The sequence below is a fragment of the Spermophilus citellus genome (assembly GCF_964194105.1).
Source record: "Spermophilus citellus genome assembly, chromosome: 11".
Classification (NCBI taxonomy): domain Eukaryota; kingdom Metazoa; phylum Chordata; class Mammalia; order Rodentia; family Sciuridae; genus Spermophilus; species Spermophilus citellus.
The window spans coordinates 57,028,495-57,050,734 of NC_138192.1; the positions used below are offsets into that span (position 1 = coordinate 57,028,495).

The 22,240-nt window shown below is 38.4% G+C and overlaps 1 protein-coding gene and 1 long non-coding RNA gene across 11 annotated transcripts in view; one reads left to right on the top strand and one right to left on the bottom strand.

The window, feature by feature from the left end:
- The window catches only part of LOC308630847, a 499,668-nt gene that overhangs the window by 130,067 nt on the left and 347,361 nt on the right, over positions 1–22,240 (top strand). For 8 of the 10 annotated variants that reach the window (XR_014018047.1, XR_014018048.1, XR_014018049.1 and 5 more), the window contains one exon: positions 1,691–2,389. The exons of 1 other annotated variant lie outside the window; for it this stretch is intronic. This is a non-coding gene — a long non-coding RNA (uncharacterized lncRNA). Of the gene's footprint in view, positions 1–1,690; positions 2,390–12,872; positions 13,434–22,240 lie in introns of those variants that run through there. One more of the 10 variants, XR_014018046.1, reaches the window with a different exon arrangement.
- Positions 1–22,240, bottom strand: part of CACNB4 (calcium voltage-gated channel auxiliary subunit beta 4) — a gene marked incomplete at both ends in the record, with an annotated part of 129,357 nt that overhangs the window by 77,660 nt on the left and 29,457 nt on the right. The gene's annotated exons all lie outside the window — the stretch shown is intronic.

A 22,240-nucleotide genomic window follows, 5' to 3' on the forward strand; every position in this document is an offset into this window, starting at 1 on the left:
AGTAATGGATTAATGCACTTCTCCTGTGGGTGACTTCTCACTCTCGTAGAATGGATCAGTCACCCCAAGAGCAGATTTTTTGAAAAGTAAATTCGTCTTCTTTAACTTTGTCTTGTTTCCTCTCTCCCTGTGATCCTTTGCTTTCTACCATGAGTTGAAGTGGTATGTATGAGACCCTCATAGAAGCCAAGCAAATGCTGAGACCTGATTTGGACTTCTTAGTCTCCAAAGCTGTGTACCAAAATAAATCTCTTTTCTTTATAAATTACCCAGTCTCAGGTATTCTGTTATAGAAACAGAAAATAGCCTAAGATACATATTCACCAACACATTAGTATGTGGACATCTTTGGGTCGCCATTGTCCTGACCACCGCAAGTTAATATAAAATTTTCCCAGTGCAAGGGCAGGAGTTTATGAGATTTATATGTTTCTAATGTCAGACCTTTGGCATGTATAGTCTAATGTTTTTTGACATTCAGAGCTTTCAAAAACTTTGGATTGTGCAGAGGGGAGTAAGGGGAGGGGAGGGGCTGTGGAGATGGGAAGGACAGTGGAATGAGATATACATGTATGATTATACTACCAGTGTGACTCTGCACCATGTTCAATCAGAGGAAGGAGAAGTCGTGCTTCATTTGTGTATAATGTGTCAAAATGCTTTCTGCTATCATGTATAACTAATTAGAACAAATTTTTAAAAGTTTTCAAGAAAGGAGCTTTCAAAAAGATAGTCATTAAGGCAGGTGTATTCTGTAGACTCACATAGTTGGTGAAAATCATAAACCCTCTTTTTTATTCCATTGATTATGAGACCATCTGAACTTTGCAAGGCAGTTTCATAAAATATTGAGTGTATTCCTAAAGGACCACACCTAGTCGATACCCAAGGTTTGTTGACATAGCCTGTTGCAAAATAACTTCAAGTTGGAATTTATCCACACTCATCTTTGTGAGTTTATGAGGATTGGCACCTTATGTCAAAGAACCATGCTTGCTCCAGGCCAGCTATGCAATACTCAAAACTCTGAAGAAAGAGCAAGCCCAGGCTTACTGAGGACATGTCTGAGTGGGTGTGAGACAACAGGTGGTGATGAGGGGAGAGTACCTGATAGCAACTGCGCTCAACCAAACAACTGAACTGCAGGTTAGGCCCTAGGCTATGCGTTTGGCCCCCACCCCAACCCAGGCTGCCTGTTGCTTCCACTCTGAGCCTGACTCCAACTTCTAAAGTCCCAGAGGATCCCAATACTTTTCCATCAGACCCTCCCCTCACTTGTCATCTCAGCTCCTTAGGGCAGGCTGTCCTTAAAGACCTACATCTCATCTTGCTCTTCCCTTATGTACTAGGTCTCCTGCAGACACATCTGAACTCCTGGGCCTTGCTCCCAGTCTTGGCGTCAAGCCCATGACCCCGTGTGACCCCTTGCTGCAGCTACGGCTATGCGCTTAGCCTTTCCTTGTAGCCACCACGGGGAGCCTGGTCAGAAGCCAGGCCCGTGTCTAGCTGGCATTCCATTCTTCAAGTATAAAATATCAATTCTTGGCCACACCATCTCAGATTTTCCTACACAATTCTGATGGGAAAAGCTGAGGGTTTTTTTGTTATTGTTGCTGCAGTTGTTGTCTGTATGTTTTGTTTTCTAAACAGAAACTTTTAAAATTCTATTTTATTTATATTTTTATGCTAGGCAAGCACTCTACCACTGAGCCCCAACCCCAGCCTGGAAAAGCTGTTTTAAAGCATCAGCCTGTGAAATCATGTTGACAGAGTGGAAGAAGGAGCAGAGGACTGAAGCAGAAACTTGGATCCCATTCCTAATCCTTCTGTGGATCATTTGGGTAATTTAAAGAAAGTTCCTCACCTTCAAATTGGTCACAGTTATCTCTTAAATAAAAGGAGGGAGATTGGGAAATTATTTCTGAGTTCTGTGTAACCTGTTTTTACTAAAGTAAGTTTAAGAACAAAGTTAATTCTTTAACACACTTGGGCAGCATGCTGTATTTTGTTATGCTGATTAATTCTCCATCATTTACAACTCATCTCCACTCAGGGGAACTGGTTTTTAAACTCGCGGGTATGTTACATGCATATATGCATGTGGTATGTGCGTGTTCTCAAAGCTCCTAACGCACATACGCATACACATAAATGCGACTACGGGGAACAGGTGTAACATGATGGAAGCGATTATTTATAATGATGGAAGCGATTATTTATAAGGTGGGAGTCCCTAAAACATTTTCTGAATCCCTGAATGAATAAGAGAGGTGCATTTTAAAGGGCTGAAAATTCTATACTTTGTGCTGTTGTTGGATCTAGTACTTACCACCTACCTCCTACTTAATGTGATTTCTGATGATATTCAATGGTTTTTGTTCATCTTTGTATCCCCAGCACCCACTGGAGCGCCTGGCACATAAAAACCATTCAATGGTGTTTATTGAACAAGTGACCTAATTAATAATTGCTAAGAAGTTACTCGCACTCCAAGCTATTTGAGGCATTTCTATTATTTTCTGATTCTGTAACAGAGAATGAACAGTAGATGGACATGGCTATTAGTGAACACATTTTGTGTGCTTGGCAGCCACACAACAGAAATAACAAAATCCCTTAATATTTGAGGGATGTAGGTCACAATTTTATTTCAACATTAAAAAAAAAATAAGCTCCTAAATTGAGATGCTCTGCTTTTGAAACCATCTTTCTATGGGAAACAAACCTGTAGGGCTGTATTTAAAATCCTATCAGGTTCATAATTTAGCTGCTGAATGAATTCTGTAAGGCACTTAACAGGAAAACACCCATCACTGTGGAATCGCACACATTAGCAATACCTGTAAGGGTTCTGAATTTCATTCGGCACAGTGTATGTTTCTTCTGAATTCAAGGGAGCTTGTAAGATCTGTAAACTTTCTAATTTAAGGGTAGAAAAAAGATTCAGCAAGAGGAATGAGGAGGCTGGGACAATATTTCAGGGAAGAGGCCTTAGAGGGGATGGACATTGAGACAGCAGAAAATAGCAACGTCCAAGAAATTTTGACACTAACAATAATTGCTGATGGATTAAACGTGGGATGTGAGAGAAAGAAGAATTAAACATGACTCCAGTGTGTTTGACCTGGAAGAATGGAGCTGCTATTGGCTGAGAGGGAAACAGCACAAGAAAAGCAGGTTTGGAAAAAACAATGGGAACCCAGATTGGGTCACGACAAGTTGGTTTTCCTATTAGGTAACCAAGTGGAGACAATGAGTAGGCATCTGGCCTTTGAGAGCAGGGGTGAAGCTGGAATTACAATTTTAGAGGGGCAATGGAATACAGTGGGCATGTCAAGCCTCTAAGCTGGCAGAGACCAATAAAGAATGCACACAGACACAAAAGTGAAGGGTTGAGTTGGCTCATTCCAAGATTTAGCAGTCAGGAGTTGAGGAATCAGCATAAGTATCAGAGAACTGAGTAGTCGAAGATGTAATGTTTTTTCCATCTCAATTAGTGAGCTCTATGAATTCTATCCAAGGATTATTTTGGAACCCTAATTTAAGAAATCCTGATTTTTAAAGCAAAATTCCCTTTAAAAGTTGTTCTATTTTCTGCCTTCTCCCTCTCTTCTCTCTTGAGAAGAGAGGAAGGGGCTAGGTTCCTGACATCCCCCCTTCAAGGGTATGCCCCCCATGACCTAAGTTCCTTCCACTAGACCCCATCTCCAAAAAGGCCGGAGGAAAACTAAGACAGTGTATATCCTTGAAGCCAACTAAATAAGAATGTACCAAGAAGAATGATCAATTGTGTCAAATACTACTGATGTGAGCAAGATCTGTCATTATAGCAACATGGAAGCCACTGGTGGCCTTGGTAAGAACAGCGTCAGTGGATTATGTGGGCAAAAGCCTGATCAAGTGGGCTTAATGGAGCAAGAGAGAGGGGGCTGGGGTTATGGCTCAGTGGTAGAATGCTCGCCTAGCACGTGCAAGGCCCTGGGCTCGATCCTGTGCACCACATAAAAATTAATAAATAAAATAAGGGTGTTGGGGCTGGGATTGTGGCTTAGTGGTAGAGTGCTCATCTAGCATGTGTAAGACCCTGTGTTTGATCCTCAGCACCACATAAAAATAAATAAGTAAAGGTATTATGTCCAACTACTTCTAAAAAATAAATTTTTTTAAAAACATGTGTTGTGTCCAGCTACAACTTTAGAGAGAGAGACAGAGAGAGAGCGCAAGAGAGAAGTAGAATGCAGAAAATGGAACAACTTTTAAAGGAACTCTTGTTATAAAAAAAAACAGGGCTTCTTAAGTTAGGAACCCCAAGTAATTCTCAAATAATAATCTCTGAGAGAATTCAGAGATTTAAATGGAAAATTCCATCTTTATTTTGACTACTCTATAACTAATCTAGCATTTTCATTAATTACTAATATCAGCAGTATCTATTTACTTTGTGACCCACGGAAATAGTGGATATATTCATACCCATTACAATTGGTACAGAAATCTCAGAATATCATGCTCACTAGTAGTTTAAACTGATAGCATCCTATGTGTCACTAGGTAGATCTCATGTGATTGTGATTTCCTGCCCTGTAAGTGTTCAGATAAACGTGGCTGGCAAGTCTTGACACATGTGCTCAGAGTTGCTCAGCGGCCGTGTCAGTCATTGTTCCAACGCTGTGACAAATACCTGAGAAAATCAACTTACTAGGAGGAATGGTTTATTTGAGTTCATGGTTTCAGAGGTACTGGTCCCTTGCTGGTTGGCTCTATTGATTCTGGGTCTGTGGTGAGGCAGAGCAACATGGTAGGGAGCGTCTGGTAGAGCAAAGTTACACTTCATGGTAGCTGGGAAGCACAAAGAGAGGAAGGGCCAGGGTCCCAATATGCTCTTCAAGGGCACACCTAATGTCCTTCCACTAGGCCCCACCTCCTAACGTTTCCACCACCTCCCAACAGCATGGTGGGCTGCTGACCAAGCCTTTAACACAGAAGGTTAGGAGGATCACTTAAGATCTAACCACAACAGTTATATATTCTTCCAGTGGCAACTCAGATCACTTCATTGCTTCCCAGTATTCCTTTCTATTCATGTTTGCCAATCAATTCATGCAAGAAGATGATTTCCGTTGTTTAAGTAACAAAACTTTAACAGATCAAGAGAATTCTTAACTCTCAAAAGATGATACAATCTTTGGTGAAATAGATAAATGCAAGAGAGAGCAATAACTGGAGAGAACTTTTGCAGTTATATGACTTATTTTTATTTGAAAAAAATAAAATTGAACTTTAGCTTGCTTGTATATTAAATGTATTATTTAGTACATGAGTAAAAACATGTTTCCATATCACAATAGTTGAATGTTGTTTTGATAACCGTATCCCTATATCATGTATTTCTTTTTAGTCCTGTGTTTTCTGAAGCATTTAAAAACTTTTTTCTGAGACAAATTCCTTAGGCTTCATCATACCATTAAAGGTATTCGGGGCACAAACGAATAAAGGATGCCACAGAAACGGAAAAGAGAAATGGATAAAAGGAGGAGGAGGAAGCATCCACAGAGGATGTTCTAACATGGGAGAAATAAAAGGATATTTATACTGCAAATGAGAATGATTCAGTGGAAACTGGTGATGTAAGAAAGAGAGAATTGCTACAGCATCACTCTGAGTAGGCACGAGGAGATGGATCTAATGCACAAGAGGAGAGGCTGGCTAAGAGAGAACATGGGCCATTCGTGCAGGTACAGGAGAGAAGGCAGAGAATATGGGCAGGTATGAAGATGTGATGGGTAGGTATGAAGATGTGATGATGAGATCCTATGGCACTGCTTCTACTTCCCGTGAAAATAAAGCAAAGTCACCAGCTGAGACTGAGGATGGAGAGAGCTTCTAGAGGTTTGAGGGGTGAGCAGAAAGCAGGGATGAAAGGGTCCTCCTGAAGAAGGGGGAGCAAATGGACTAGTGAGGGTAATGCAACTGGTGAACATCACTGGAGACTCACTTGAGGTCAGTGGTTGCAAATGTGAAGTAAGTGAGCATGATAGCGTGTTTTACTCATCCAGTCACAGGGGTGTGGTGCTGAGTGGGCAGTGTCAGATACTACCAGAATTGTGAAAGGGAAGACGATGCAAGAGAATGGCAAGACTGTAGAGCGTGGCCAATGGGCTGGAAGATAAAAAGCTCCTGCACAGAAGAGGTGAACTTGACCAATCACATTCATTTTCTCTGTCTGCTTTCTCTGCCCTTCTTTCTTGACAGTCAGACATAAGAAAAAGGAAAATTATCTGGCAGGCAGCAACAGATGCAGAAACTGAGAGATTATGGATGGAGGGGCATGAGGGGGCTGTGAGGAAGCCCGTGCTTTAAGCAGAAACTGGCTTGAGTATGAGGTAGTTGCCACGCGTGGTGGTGCACATCTGCAATCCCAACAGCTCAGGAGGCTGAGGCAGGAGGATCACAAGTTCAAAGCCAGCCTCAGCAAAAGTGAGGCGATAAGCAACTCAGTGAGAACCTGTCACTAAATAAAATACAAAATAGGACTGGGGATGTGGCTCAGTGGCCGAGTGCCCCTGAGTTCAATCCCTCGTACTGCCTCCTACTCCTGCAAAAAAAGAAGAGCTAACTTGGTCATGTGGATGGTGAACAGTTCCTGCAGCTCAGGGCATGGCAGGAGACATTAGTTCCCCAGCTGGCCTCACACTCTGCATGCAGACAGCTATCCACATACAAAGACATAAAAGCAATGTCTTTTTAAAAAAAGACAAGAAGGAAAGAAAACTAAGAATAAAGAAAAAAAGAAAAACAAATGATAGCCATTATTTCCTAATTTTTTAAAAATTTTTTACACATTTTTACTATTGAATAACTGTCAACTTAAAATGGAAATTTGAACCTCCCTGATATCTACTCTTATTTTATTTTTAAAATATCTATTTAGTTCTTGATAGACCTTTATTTACTTATATGCAGTGCTAAGAATCGAACCCAGTGCCTCACACATGCCAGGCAAGTGCGCTACCGCTGAGCCCCAGCCCTGATGTCTGCTTTTATAATAAAGCACTTTTACATTATGAACTGAAGTGTTAATATTTGACTAAATGTAAGTATCTGAATAAGCATAAAGAAACAGAACTGAAAGCAGCCCCACGAAGATAAGCACCATGACTTTTACTCCTAGCCCTTCTACAACACCCCTCTGCGCTTGGTTGGCAGTCTATAAATGACAGGTGAGGTAACCTTCAAGGGACTGTGTTCTGATTACATCTCACCTATTTTTACTTCCTTGAAAAAACTGAGATACCTAAGTGGTCAGAAAGGTAGGTAGAAAATGAAGTTGTGAATTTGCAGTTCTTCCTCCTACTTAACAGGAGCCAAGAGAAAGGGATGTCTTCCAATTGCCAAAGGAAAAGGATTTGTAAGTTCCAGAAAGAAAACACTTATATACATATACTTCAAACTTTTTTGCTGTAATCTGCAGTAAGAAATTGATTTTAGCTATGATCTGGTAAACAAACACACACACATACACATACAATCTGGAACATAAGATTCATAATGCTTACTGTATGTAATGCTGTATTTTTATTCTATTTTATGTGATTTTTAAAACTTCTGATAATAATACAATGTATGAGCTTAATGACCCACATGTAGGTTGTTACCTGCGGTTTGAAAATGTTAACTTATATGATGTAGAAAACAAAAGATACTACTGTCTTTATTTTATAACAGTACACAAATAATGTATTAAGATGGAAAATAAATATTCATAATGGAAAAGAAGAGGCAACAATTACCATTATTTACATATAACAAACTTTATACCTGGGAACCTCAAGACAATCAACTGAAAAACTGTTAAGAATTAAGTCAAGAATTGAGTAAATTGTTCACATACATAGTATAGTCAATAGTTTACCTTTTAACAAGTAACAATCCAGTAGATAACTAAAAGGAAAACTCCCTACCCATTTATTATTAAAAAAAAAAAATAGGAAGAATTCTTGTGGGGAAATAAGCAGTTTTTGGGTCCTGTGTGAAGAAAAACACAAATCTTCATTGATGATCATAAAATAACTGAAAAGAAGGCCATGCTTTATCCTGAGAGGACTAGATATTTATGAAGCTGCCATTTTAGCCGGGTGGGATAGCACACCTGTAATCCCAGCAACTCTGGAGGCTGGGGCAGGATGATTGTAGGGTCAAGGCCAGCCTGAGCAACTTAGTGAGACCCTATCTTATAATAAAAAGAATAATAAGAATATGGGCTGAGGCTGAAGCTCAGTAGCAGAGCACCAATGATTTCAATCCTCAGTGCCCAAAATAACATAAAATAAAAGTAATCATAATCAAAATGTGAATATAATTCTTTAGAGTGAAAATTAACAAAAGCATACCTAAATTTATATGGAAAATAAATTCATGATAAAGACCAGGAAAAAATTTGGACAGAGAAACTAACTCTACTAAATTTCAAAATGTATTAGAGAGCTGTGAAACAGTTGGATGGTAACATATAAATGGAAAAAATGAAAATAAATACATATTTCAGATGATCCTAAATGTATATGGGTATTCTGAATATGGTAATGAAGTCCTTCAAAGTCAGGGTGGGGCAGGGAGATGGTGATTTAATTAAGATTGATGTTAGGATGGCTGGTTGGCTCTGGAGGTACAGGTTACAGTTAATTCCTACTTTGTTATTCCCCCAAAATGTTCATATAGATCAGAGTCTTAAATGAGAAGAAAACTAAACAAAAATCATGCCAGAATAAACTATATACAAATTTAAATTTTTTATGTGAGCATTGAAGCATGATCCAAATCACAGAAGTTATAACAATTATACATGTATTGGTCAGTATAATTTTTTTAAAAAAGGTGGGGTCTCACTATGTTGCCCAGGCTGGCCTCAAACTCCTTGGTTCTAGTGACTCTCCTGTATCAGCCTCCTGAATAGGTAGAATTACAGGTGTGTGCTATTGCACCCAGCAATCTATCTAGAATTCATTTATTCCTCTCATGCTCCCCCTCCCTACCCCACTATGAGTCAGCCTCCTTATATCAGAGAAAACATTCGGCATTTGTTTTTTGGGGATTGGCTAATTTTACTTAGCATTATCTTATCCAACACCATCCATTTACCTGCAAATGCCATGATTTTATTCTCTTTTATTGCTGAGTAAAATTCCATTGTGTACATATGACATATTTTTTTTTCCATTCATCCACTGAAGGGCATCTAGGTTGGCTCCACAGTTTAGCTATTGTGAATTGTGCTGCTATAAACATTGATATGACTGTGTCCCTGTAGTAAGCTGTTTTTAAGTCTTTGGGGTATAGACTGAGGAGAGGGATACTTTGATCAAATGGTGGTTCCATTCCCAGCTTTCCAAGGAATCGCCATACTGCTTTCCATATTGGCTGCAGCAATCTGTAGTCCCACCAGCAATGTATGAGTGTGCCTTTTTCCCCACATCCTCGCCAACACTTATTGTTGTTTGTCTTCATAATAGCTGTCATTCTGACTGGAGTGAGATGATATCTTAGAGTAGTTTTGATTTGCATTTCTCTAATTGCTAGAAATGATGAACACTTTTTCATATATTTGTTGATTAATTGTATATCATCTTCTGAGAAGTGTCTGTTCAGGTCCTTGTCCCATTTGCTGATTGGGTTATTTGTTTTTTTTTTGTGCATCCAGCAATCTAAAACTTAATATGTATAACTGCACAAAGATAGTCCTATAAATATGTTATTTGTAATATTAGTTGTAATATCAAAACACTAAAATCTGCATGAGTGCCATCAGTGGGGGACTGGTAAAACATCATGGAACAACCCAACAGGATTGGTAGGCAGAGCTGATAAGAATAGAGTAGATCTATGTGTAGTGATAAGGAAATATGCTGAACATGTATTGTTTAGTGAAAATGAAAAGTTCCAGAACATTATATACCTTTTTATTTTTTAGACTAATTTCTTTGTAAATATACATGTGTGTGCATATACAAGTGTACCTTTACACATAGTACATATATATATATACACACACACACACACACACACAATATTACAGATCAACACACAATACATACAGCAGTACACTATGCATAATGTTCTAGAACTTTTGTTTTCTCACTTAACAATACATCTTGAAAATAGGATGGGTTAGCAGCCACCTCTGGGGTTTAGATTATGGAACTCCAGATTTTCACTTGACATTTTATTCCCTTCTATGCCATTTGAGGTTTGTTTATATTTACTATGGGCTTATAAGAAAATAACAGTACCATATCCAAGTAAGCCATGCACCCTCCTTCCCTATTTCAGTCACTATTTTTACATAAGTTAAAATACATAAACCTATACACTCATTTGCTGCAGTTAAACTCTCAGTTTATCCCAGGTCACTACATGGACTAACTGGTTACTGCCCAAGAATGGATAAGGAATCTGTTCTGGGTTTGCCCTAAAAATAGAATGAGTTTATATGAATGATGCTAACTAGTAGCTAGATCATGATGAATAGGAGCCTGTCACTGACATTTCTGTAGACAACCTAAACCCTGAAGAGCCTGTTTGTCCGGTCTAACAGGCAATAACCCGTGTAATAAATTGACACATGAAGTCTATTTTCAGACTTACAAAAGCAACATGGCGACGTCAAATTAGTAAAACTCAAGCATCATTAAATTAAGAGCTCAAAGAAGCTTTCAAACCAGATTTGGAAGCTTCCCCACTTGGTTTCTGGCTCCCTCTTTGTCACTTAACCAATAAGGGCATAAGATGAGAAAGTGTCAATGGGTGGGCCAGCTCTTTTATCATGCTATGAAAGCCTCAGGATATTCCTGTATCTGTTAAGAACTTAAATTTTGGGTTTAAAAATAATAATTGTTCAAGTTGCACAGTAGGAAAACAAAGGGATGAGTTTTGCCTCTGCTCAAAATTCATTACAGCTTGAAATGGAAAAATAGCAATCTAAATTTCCATTGGTAAGTGAACAATTGAAAATAAACTGTAGTATACCCATACATTATGCAACTATTAAAAAAAGAAACAGCTCTTTTTCTCTGTTGACCCAGAAACACGAAAGGTAATGAATATGATACAATCTCATTTTCTGTAAAAATAAACAACCCAAAAATGACAAGGTATATTTGCACACGGTTGAGCAGGGAAAAAAAAAAAACATAAAAGACAGACACCATGCTATTGGTTTAATATTGGAGAGGATGAAAATGGAAGAAAGCAAGGAAGAGGTAGCTAGCTTTTCTTTTATATATTACTGAGTTGTTATAATAAGCACATATTATTTTTCAATTTTAAAAGTATAAAATAAAGGGGGCACTTTAAGAAGACAGTAAAATAGGTCATTGAATAAGTGTACATCTTTAAAAAAAAGAATCTATACCAGAATGAAAAATTTCTACCAAATCTGAAGGCTACAGATGAAGCATGTCCCCAAAATTCTGAAACATCGAATTAATAAGAGTTGGTAAATACCAAAAGAGTGAAGGAACATCACCAACAGAGCTCAAAGTTATAGACAACATTTGAGAATACATGTTGGCTATGAGTTGAATTATGTCCCCTGAAAATTGGTTGAAATTCTAGTCCCTCCATACCCCTGAATTTGATCTTATTTGGAAATAGAGTTTTTATAGTAATCAAGTTAAAATAAGGTCATTAATTACATACAGCCATTGTAATCACAGAAAGGGGAAATTGGCACACTAGAGGGAAGATGACGGGTAGAGACACCAAAAGAATGCCATTATGTTGCTACAAGCCAATATACACTTAGGTTATCTGAAGCTGGAAGAAGGAAGGATCCTTCCCTTCTAAGTTTCAAAGGGAACATAGATAGCTCTGTTGATACCTTGTGTTTGGACTACTATTCTCTAGAACTGGAAGAAAATCAATTTGTTTTCTAAGCTACCCATTTGGTGGTACTTGGTTAGAACAGTCCCAAGAAGTTAATACCTAAGAAGATAAACTAGAATTCTCAGCGTCTCGATGTTAGCCTTATCATATATTTTACACAAGTAGAATGCTAATAAAAGGATTATAGCCTCCAGTTGTCCTATGGACACATGCTGTTTCTTCAAATGATAGTAAGGCACCTTGACCACATCTCACTTTATTTTTTATTTTATTTCTGATAACACTGAGGATTAAACACATGGCCTCATGTGTGCTAGGCAAGTGCTCTACCACTGAGCTACATCCTAGTCCCTACGTTCCATTTTATGATAATACTGAGTATTTTTTATTACTTAACAAGTATTAAACATTGTGTTTTGCACACATTAGTTTATATAAACCCACCATAAGCTTTGAGATCGTTAGTTACATTGTTATCATCATTTTCCTTTGTAGAGACAGGGAAACTGAGGCTCAAAAAGACTGAACAAAGTATGCAACATCAAACAGCTATAGGATAAGATCTATAACTAGGATTTGAGTCTGTTCAACACCAAGTCCTCTCTCAACCACTACACTTCACTGCTGCTACTCAGGCTTGCCCCACAGAATGTGGCACCATGGTTAGTAAAGGATAGGCATGCAACATTTTTGTTTTTCAATCAGGTGGTATTGGCACTCAAAATCCAATTCTATATCTTTTGAGGTGTTTTTTTAAAAAAATTATAAGGTCACAATTAGAGCAACTAGAATGAAGAAAAAAGGTCGGGTTTTTTTTTTTTTCAATTATGGGTAAGGCAGTTATTCCTTATACATAGCAATCCAATTTATGAAATTTCAATGACCAGAGCTGATAATGCAGGAACGGATGTGTAATATGAACTCTGTAATCTCACAACTATAGAATCTGAAGCCCTGAGGAAGATAATACTCCTTTTCTATTCTGAATATAGGAGTACGGTGGCTGAGGAGGAAGGAACCACTGAACTGCATGAATTTTGGAAGATGCAGAGGAAACCAAGTTTTCTGCCCCTCAGGGAAATATTTGCTTTGTGGGTTGAACAATCAGAACTCAAGGCCATCGTCCCCACCATTTGATCCTGGAGGTGAAATGAAAAAAGAAGTTTTCCTATGGGGAATCACAAACATTCTGCCCTCTTCCTTTGTCATATATACCTTGTAAATTTGCAAAATGTGAAAAAAAATAGCTAAAGAAGCAAATGTGGCTACTTGGTGTCAGATTTAGAGGCCAACAAGCAAGGCAGGCTATGACTATGCCCAGCTATAGATTCAGTTGAGGTCACAGGTGTTTGGAAGAATGAAATAAGCAAAGTATGGCAAAGTGCTTTATTTTTCAATCAACCAGGTACCAGACACTGTGCTAGATGCTTCAGGGGTATTGTTTTAACTTATTTATTTTGCTTTATGAAGATTCAAAGACATAAGAAGCTTAGCCAAGGACCAGGAGTAAAGAATGTAGAGGTGAGATTCAATTAAAACCCTTATTTACTCTTTCCATAATTCCACTTTAATTATAGGAATACAAAATTTGTATGCTAACTGTTGATTAATATGTTATGACTGCACATACACTTCCACTGTGAACATGCCACACATACTTGCTTCATGCTTTCAGAATAAAGGTATCAGAGATGCTCTCCTTCATGTAGTTAATAAAGGACCATCTACCTTCACAGAACTCACCTGAGACATCACAGGTGGGTGAAATATAAATGTTTCATTATTGGCCAATTAAGTTAGAACTCTCAAAATTACTAGAATTTTGAAATAATGACTTCATTTGGATGGTACTGTACAGTGGGAAAGAATGCTTTCTTGTGCAGATGGAGGGAGAGATCTTATATTGTAGAGTGAAAGGTTTTAGAATCAGGGACCTTGGTTTAAGTCCTAGCCTCTGCTACATACCAGCTTTACCCTTGGGTACTGGACTCTCTAAAACTGTTTGTTAATTCATAACAGGGCAACAACTACAATATACACCATAATGGATTTCTGGAGTAAAGGTGAGGCTATGCATCAAGGCACTTCACATGAGGCTGAATTAATGGCAATTATTACATAGTTTAATGCAATGCTTCTGAATTTGTATAATTTATGCTTTGACTTTTGATTTGTAGAGACTGTCCTATTTTAACATCAGAGTATCTTAAATAAGACCTGCTTGTCTAAACTTTGCGAAGCAAACTATGTTAGTGTTAACAAATTTTGAAAATGATCATTATAGTACCTGTAATACACTGTTACAGACAAATTCATATATGGATAAAAATCCACTTTGTTTTCATGTGGATGCTGAATTAACTCAAGAAAATTCAAGTTATTTATATTCATAATATTTTATTACACATTATCAAATATGTGACATTGACATAGACATGAAAATGGTGACAAGATTTGAAGAGATGGTGTTGATTAGGCTGTTAGATATTTTTCATAGTAAGATACATTCTTTTATTCAACAGAAATACTAACTTTTCAAAAACAAGTTCAAGAAATACAAAGTGCTTAGAAAAAGGAGCTCTGAATTTGCTGTTTTGAAAGACTGTTACTATCCTTTTACTATGATTTTCCATGTAAGTAAGTCTACCTTCTTTTCAAACTCCTAAGCTAGTTTGGATCCAAGTTGTGAAGTGCTCACAGAAAAACTCTTAAGCCAGCTCTCCAAAACAAGGTGAATAAACCCAAACAACTATACCAACTCTACCTTCAGATTTAGTCAATTAAGCAATCTGGTCTACAACAAATTAAAGTCGGAGAGTGCAGTGCACTTCATGACTTTCTCTATGCTCTGAAAAGGAAATGTACACAGCAGAATGCCAGAAAGCCCACGTTAATTTTCCAAGGAGCCAAAGTTCAAACAGCATGCAGTTAGTAATCCTTGACTGACGAATTCCAGAAGCCAACTCTGCTTAATACCCAGAGGATTGTGGCTTTCTTGCAAGAAAAAGTCATATTTAGACTCACAGGAACATTCAGGGATCACAGTACATTCTGCTTTTGCCACTCTTGGGGGAATCTTATCCAAAGACCTCCAAAGAAATTTTGTGCAAACAACTTTGCTTAAATGCTTCCCACCCAACAAAGAATAGCAAGAGTCTAAGGGCTGTGCTGTGAGATTATTTTAAATCCTTTCAGTTAATTTCAGCTCTGTAGAGGAATTAACATGTTTTATGCCTGTAATGTCCTAGGACATTTTACACCTTTGTCATTTGTATACCAAGTAGCTCCTTCACAGATGAAAAGCAGCCTTTTTAAGAGCAGATCTGACTCTAAACAGTGAGAGCTGCCTCCCCCTTTCATCTTTCTCTCTCAGGAGTTCAGGGTTGGGTAGGTTGGGGCTTGACCACCTCTCATTAGGGAAACAAGATGTCTATTACATCATCAGGTATAAATTAGATTCTTTCCCTGCAGATATGTGATTTGGTCTAACATGAACCAGAATAACTACCACTAGAAACCTCAAAAAGCCCTCCTATGTTCTAGGATTATAAATGTTCTCTGGGCTCTCAGAGCATAAATCACTGAAGATGCTTCAGTTGATTTATGGAGGCCATGTCATGAGAATACATCTGGTGTCTTTATATGTCTCATTGAATAAGATGTGTTTGTGTAAGGATCAGAGCAGGCCTTGTCAGGAGAGACGTGTGGTAGTCATGGAAAAGGCACAATTTACCTTTCAACCCAGTTTCTGCAACAAATAAATTCTACTCCACGTGCCTGTTTGAAAACCATTGAAATTAACACATTTCAGTGAATTCTGATCCGAGTTCGCCTTGTAAGTGACTAGGTTAGATAATGATCTGTAGGCCAGGAAGGCTCTTCTCCCTTACACTCTCCCTGTCCCCCAGATCTTTGTCTGACAGTTCCAGGGTCAGGATCTACAATTAGTAAGTAATTTTTCTACTTTGTAAACATTTTGCTTCATTTTGCTTTGATCATCTAGAATTCCCCATGAAAAGGCAAAGATCTCTAGGAGAGGCATGACATTAAGCCTTTTCCTGCTATCAATTCAGAGATGACTTCCCAGTTACCAAGTAGTTAAGAGCTAGAGATAAAGGTGGAGGTAAAGAGAGGGATCTGGGCTGTCAAATTCTCCTTAAAGAAAGGAAACCTTTCTCAGTTAATTTTTATTTGCTATGTAGTTCTGCATATCATGGAGAAAAAAAAAAATATATATATATATATATATATATATATATATATATATATCATGGAGTGGTACCAGAACAGAAATCAGAGGAAAAATCTGAAAGCTTTCAAAGAAATCAATGCATCATCTCTGCATCTGTATTTGGGGACATGTTCAGCTAAGGGTTGCTTGTGGTCCCCTTTTCTATAGACAGTGGATATGTAGTGACTTGCAGAATTAGTAATGGAACAATGGAATCTTATGTCACGATGCCATATTTGATGACTGATAAATGGCTACTGATCCAATGATCAAATTCCAAACTCTGACTTCTTACTGACACATATGATCTCATAATTTCAAGGTTGGAGGGCATCTTAGCATATAGTCAGTTCATTTGCCAAATTAAGAATTGAATTCCATCTGTATGGCAAATGCCAAGGGATCTTCCAGTCTGTATTTAAAACATCTATCTGCAGGGCAAGGGACTGCACGCATTCAATTGTCAGGGAATTCTGACATTTGATTCTTTTGTTTTACAAAATTCTGCCTCTCTGAGACTTCTAGCCACTGGTCCTATCCCCATACTTTGAGTTCTCCCAGAATAAGTTAGACACCTTCTACAAATGACAGTCATTCAAATACCTGAGGACAATTCTTGTGCCCCCTGAGTATTTTATGTACCAGAAATGATGAATAATAAACACATTGGGTTTTGACTTACAGAAATTCTAGCACATTCTCAGCAAATGTGAGCTAATAAGGAGAGTAAAAGTCTTGTCAGAGGTCCTCTCTGAGGGCATATTAATGTGCTAATTCAGCCACATGACCAACCATGGCAATTTTGTCCAGCAGACACAGAGATATGCTGAATGTCCCTGCCTATCTAAAAAGTATGGAGTGTCTATTAAAACTGTTCTTAACTTTATTTCTTCCTCTCTAACCATATATACTTGTGTTGCTTTTTAGAAGGAATATGAAATAGAACATTTTTTAAATCTTGGACCCAACTTAATTAGCATGTGATTGGTTATATAAAACCCTCTCCAGTAAAAGTTCCCATTGCTCATCTGGGTCTTTCCAGAGTGGCTTTGTATCTGAGGGTGGGACTAGGAAGAAATAAATCCTGCTCTGCCTGTGTATGAAAGGACACAGGATATCACTGGTACTTGGAAAGTCATTCATTTCTACTTTTACCTTGGGTTGGATGTCTAGAAGTAAGATCTTTCTTCTCGCATCAGTATGTTATCTGGATACCAGAATATCCTCCAGAATAAAAGAGTTTTTTAAAGTCAAACCAGATATTTGAAGTATGAACAAGATTGAGCTACTATTCTTTTTCTTGCTGTCCTTCCCCCGAATACCCCACAAAAAAAATAAGCTTAATCTGGAATTCCCTTGCATCTGGAGAAAGACAGGATAGCATAGTAGCAAACACAGACACAGATGCTTAATCCTGTGGTAAATACAGTGGGAAAAGTCAAGGCGTAGAACGGGCACTGTTCCCTGTTGAAAGGAAAGTTGCATTAACAGCCAGGAGACTTAGATTCTATCAGCTCTGGGACCTTCGTCAGATCTCACATCTCATTTCCCCAAGGAAAACAGATATGATGCTTCCCCTATGTATGTCCCAAGATTCCCCCTGTGACAATCAAAATAAGCTGGTGTACTAAACTGTTGCAAGATATGAATATTTTGGCTTTTCATTTTTGCTATTTCTTGGTGGAGACCCTTCCTCTCAGCAGCATCCGAATTGCCTTAAGGGCATTTAACACTAGCATCCAAACAGCAGGAATGTGGGGAGGGAAAAAAAAGAATGTGCATTCAGTTTTGACTTCCAAAATAGTTTTGTATTTATTTATTTATTTTTGAAACTTGCATCAGAAATACCAGCGTTGAAAGGCAAAATGCATATTTTAAAGTAGTGGTTCTGGATGAGAGAAGGAAGTGCCCTTGAGAATCAAAAGAAAATGCTAAAGGGGTAAGGCAGAGGAAACCAGAGCTTGGTAGTGTTAACATGTGCACAGAAGCAGACAGTGCATTCCTTAGCAAAAGACTCAAATTTTCTTTAAAGACAGCTTTTTTTTTCAGCTAATGATACATTTCTAGAAAAACTGTATTCTGAGTTCTTGTTCCACATCTGAGACATGCGAAGGGCAAGGTGCTGACCTCAAACCAAATCATGACACAGAGGCCTTCTAAAATCTCCCCAAACAGGAACCTTTGGATCTGAGTAGGATTTAGACAGGAAATATGTAAGTTGTACCAGAAGAGAGAAATGGCATGAGTGAAGGTGAAATGTAGGAAGAGGTTAAGTGTTGAGGGACTAGACAATTCCTTCTAAAACTGTCTCTCCAAAACAGCATTCCAAAATAGAAGGCTGAGGCTCTGACCACTGATGTCTTGTGATATGGGACAAGTCTGAGTGCTTGGAGTTTCTTTGGTACATCCAAAGACATGGGAAGTCTAGCCCTGAATTTAAGTCTCAATATTTATTACCTGCTGAACTTGGGCAAGTAATTTATCATATCTGGACATCAATTTCTGCATGTGTACAATGGAGGCAACACTAGCACCACCTGAATCACTGAATCCTTGATGAGAAAATCTGGAACAAGTGTTAAAGATTTGGTCCTCAGCTTGGCATTAATGCAAGATTGTAGAAACCTGTAAGAGATGAAGCCTAGTAGGATGAGCAACACCCTACTTGGGGTGTGCCCCTGAAGGAGACAGTAGGATGTTAGTCTCTTCCTCTCTCTTTCATTTTGGCTATGAAATAAACAGATTGCCTCTGCCACATGCTTCTGCCACAATGTGCCAAAACAATGGGGCCAATCAACCATGGACTGTAACCTCTGAAACCATGGGCCAAAATAAACCTTTCCTCCTGATAAGTTGATTATCTCAGGTATTTTGTTTCACTAATACAAAGGTTACTTATACCAGGTCTGTTGTCAACTATAAGGCATCAAGAAACACAAGGGTCAGCTAAATGTCATTAATTCTCTAAAGTGCAAATAAAATACCTTTGCCAAGTGGTAGTAGTGTTATAAAGGATCTTGGAACAAAAACGTATTAATATATTGTTTCATTATAGTCACCATCACTGTAGCACTCTTAGGCAGACAAAATTAGCTAGGAAGACATCTGAAGCAGAGTACTTTGGAGCTACTAAATGGAAATATACTCTCTAAGTGCTATTTGCTCATCCAGAAGAGCTCTTTGTCTCTCAAATAACAGCATGGGAGAATCTAATACTTTTAGAATAAGGCTTCCTTCAGTCCACAACTTAAGAGTTTCCAAAAATAAAACACTAGCTATGTTTGTAAATCCATTTCAAAGGATATGAGTAATTAGTTATTAGTCACCATGCACTTATGGAGGAAACCGATAGATTAACATATTGGTCACTGTTAGCAAATGTCTATTTGAGTACCTTTGTGTGCCCAGGTCTGTGCCATGCATTGTGCAGTCTACCACGCGGCCTGCGCAGTGGTTTCATTAATGAGGTTCTAGGCATAAAGTTAGTTAGAAGAGATCGAAATAAAACACACAAACCAGTTACCTTATTTATATTGCTAGGTCCGAGACGGCTCACCTCCCTGGTTCCCGCCTCCAGCCGCCCAGCAGGGCAGCGAGGATTACTCTGGGCTAGCAGGAGAGAGAGAGAGTGAACACGCCTGGGAGTAGCCTTTTATTTGGGGAACAAGAGATTCAGGGGAGAATTCCATCCAATGAAGGTTGAGGGGGGGCTGCACTCCAAGGTCAGGGTCAGTGATTGGGTCTCCGGGGTCAGTGGTCACGCACACCCCCACACAGATGGGCTCTCTCATCAGGAAAGGGTCGGGAAAGCTCCGACACAGCCAGAGCGCCTCAGGCCCTTAACGGGAGTCACCCAATCACGTGTCAGAATGGCTCCCCACAGTGCAGGAGTTTAAAACAACTAGAAGCAATGTACTGTTCATTTTAAAAATCACTAATTTTAGGCTATGAATTTTACCTTGATAAAAAAGTGAAGAAAATTATTAGACTAGGGGCCGGGGATGTGGCTCAAGAGGTAGTGCGCTCGCCTGGCATGCGCGAGGCACTGGGTTCGATCCTCAGCACCACATAAAAATAAAATAAAGATGTTGTGTCCACCAAAAACTAAAAAAATAAATATTTAAAAATTCTCTCTCTCCCCCTCTCTCTAAAAAAAAAATTATTAGACTAGCAACTCTCCTCAAGGAAATTATGGTTTTGGTCTGATCCAGATGGCAAGACTTAACGTCCATCCAACAGTCATTCACCAAGCGTGCACTTCTTCACTCTTGGCACATTCACAATACCAAGCAATGTACAAAGAATGCAAAGCACCTGAAGGTTAAATGTTAATTTGTATTCTATACTAAAAATTAATGCTTGGAATTAAGGGAGAGAAGGCAATGTTGGCTTCTTGGAGGAGGTAGAACTGTCCTGAGAACATTATGACTATAAGAAAAGATGGAAAAAATTTAGACAGAAAGAATAAAAACCTGCACCAAAGTCACTCTATCATGGACAGCAAGGGATCAACCCTGATCTAAGTACTCTTCTGTGAACTCAATGCTATCTCAAATTCATCAAGAATTTTTCAGAAGAGGCAGAAATGCAAATGGTATGATACATAGCTAGATTCTCATGTGCCTGAACAATCATAGGATCCTACTATCTAATACTGAGCTCCTGGATCCGCGATGTGTCCTAATTGTCATGATCAAAAACTCAACTGAAAACATAAATGATATCATTCATATTGAGAGTTGACCATGACATTGGGAGAGAACATTCACACATAGGATAACAGATGGAAGATCCAAAAAAGAATTCTTCTAGTTGAAATAATGGCCAAATTAAACAAGATTATATATAATATAGATAAATTAATTTATGAGAAAACAAAAACACTACCCAAGTATAGTCATGAGAGGCATGACTTAAAAGTAACACAAATATTAATTAAAATGGATTGTTGGCTATAAAGCTCATATCAATCTCACCCTTCACAGAAATGTGGGGTTCCATTCCTCACCTTAGAAGAAACTCTATTAGACAAGAAAACTTACAGAAGAGAATAACCCACAGGAAAGGAACTTCTGAGAATCATTTGAAGAATGTGTTCATGTATCATTTGGGGAAGAAAAAAACCTGTAACCATGTGCAAATGAAAAAGGGAAGAACGAAGTCCACTAGATAATTGTAGAGTCCCTCATTTTGACTGTACTTGAAAAGGGGCTTTCTGAAAAAGTGATTAAAAAGTGGAATGGACATGATAAAAGTTACATGTGAATACAGTTCTAGCAAAAGCATATGAAGTAGAGAAGGAGAAGGAATGGAACCCAGGAAGTCATAAATGGGTTTGTGGCAGTAAACCTGTTGTGAGAAAAGAAGGCCTGAGTTGGACAATAATTAACAGATATGAGAAGGAAATGTCATAATACGTAACATGAGAAAAGACTCGAGAATTTAGTCATCAGCCACTTAGAGGGAATAGAGTAGTGATATAATCTTATTCAGGATACCAGAACAGAAGAGGTAAGATTCTCATGAGGAAACATCTAGTAAGCCATTGGAGACATGGTACTAGAGACCAGATGGTCAATCAAAGATAGAGTAAAATATTTAAGATTTATTAGAATAAATTGGATGGTTGAAACTGAAATAAAGGAGCCACTGAAGGAAGAATCGATGAGAACAAGATAAAGGTCTAAAATCTAAAAAAGAATAGGTGTTGGGGATTCAGAGGTGATATAGGAGGGATCACAGATTTGCTCTGAAGAGCAAATCTCATGAAAACCAGTAAAGGAAAGTTTACTAGTCCATTTCTGTTACTATGATGAAATACCTGAAGGCTGGACAACTTTAAAATAAATGACTTCTTTAGCACAAAGTTCTAAAGGTTTAGGGGCATGGTGTCAGCATCAGTTTGGCTCTGGTGAAGGCCAATGGTAGATGGAATCACAGTGGTGGGGACAATTGAAAAATAGAGATCACAGCATCAGAGAGAAGTCAGTGTGAGGACAGGAGGCCAGTCTGGACCTTTTTATAACAACCCTTTGTTGAAATGAATTCAGAGATCCCAGAACTTACTCTCTCCCTTCCAAGGACAGCACCCTCAGTAACCTGCCATTAGGCTCCAGTTCTTAAAAGTCT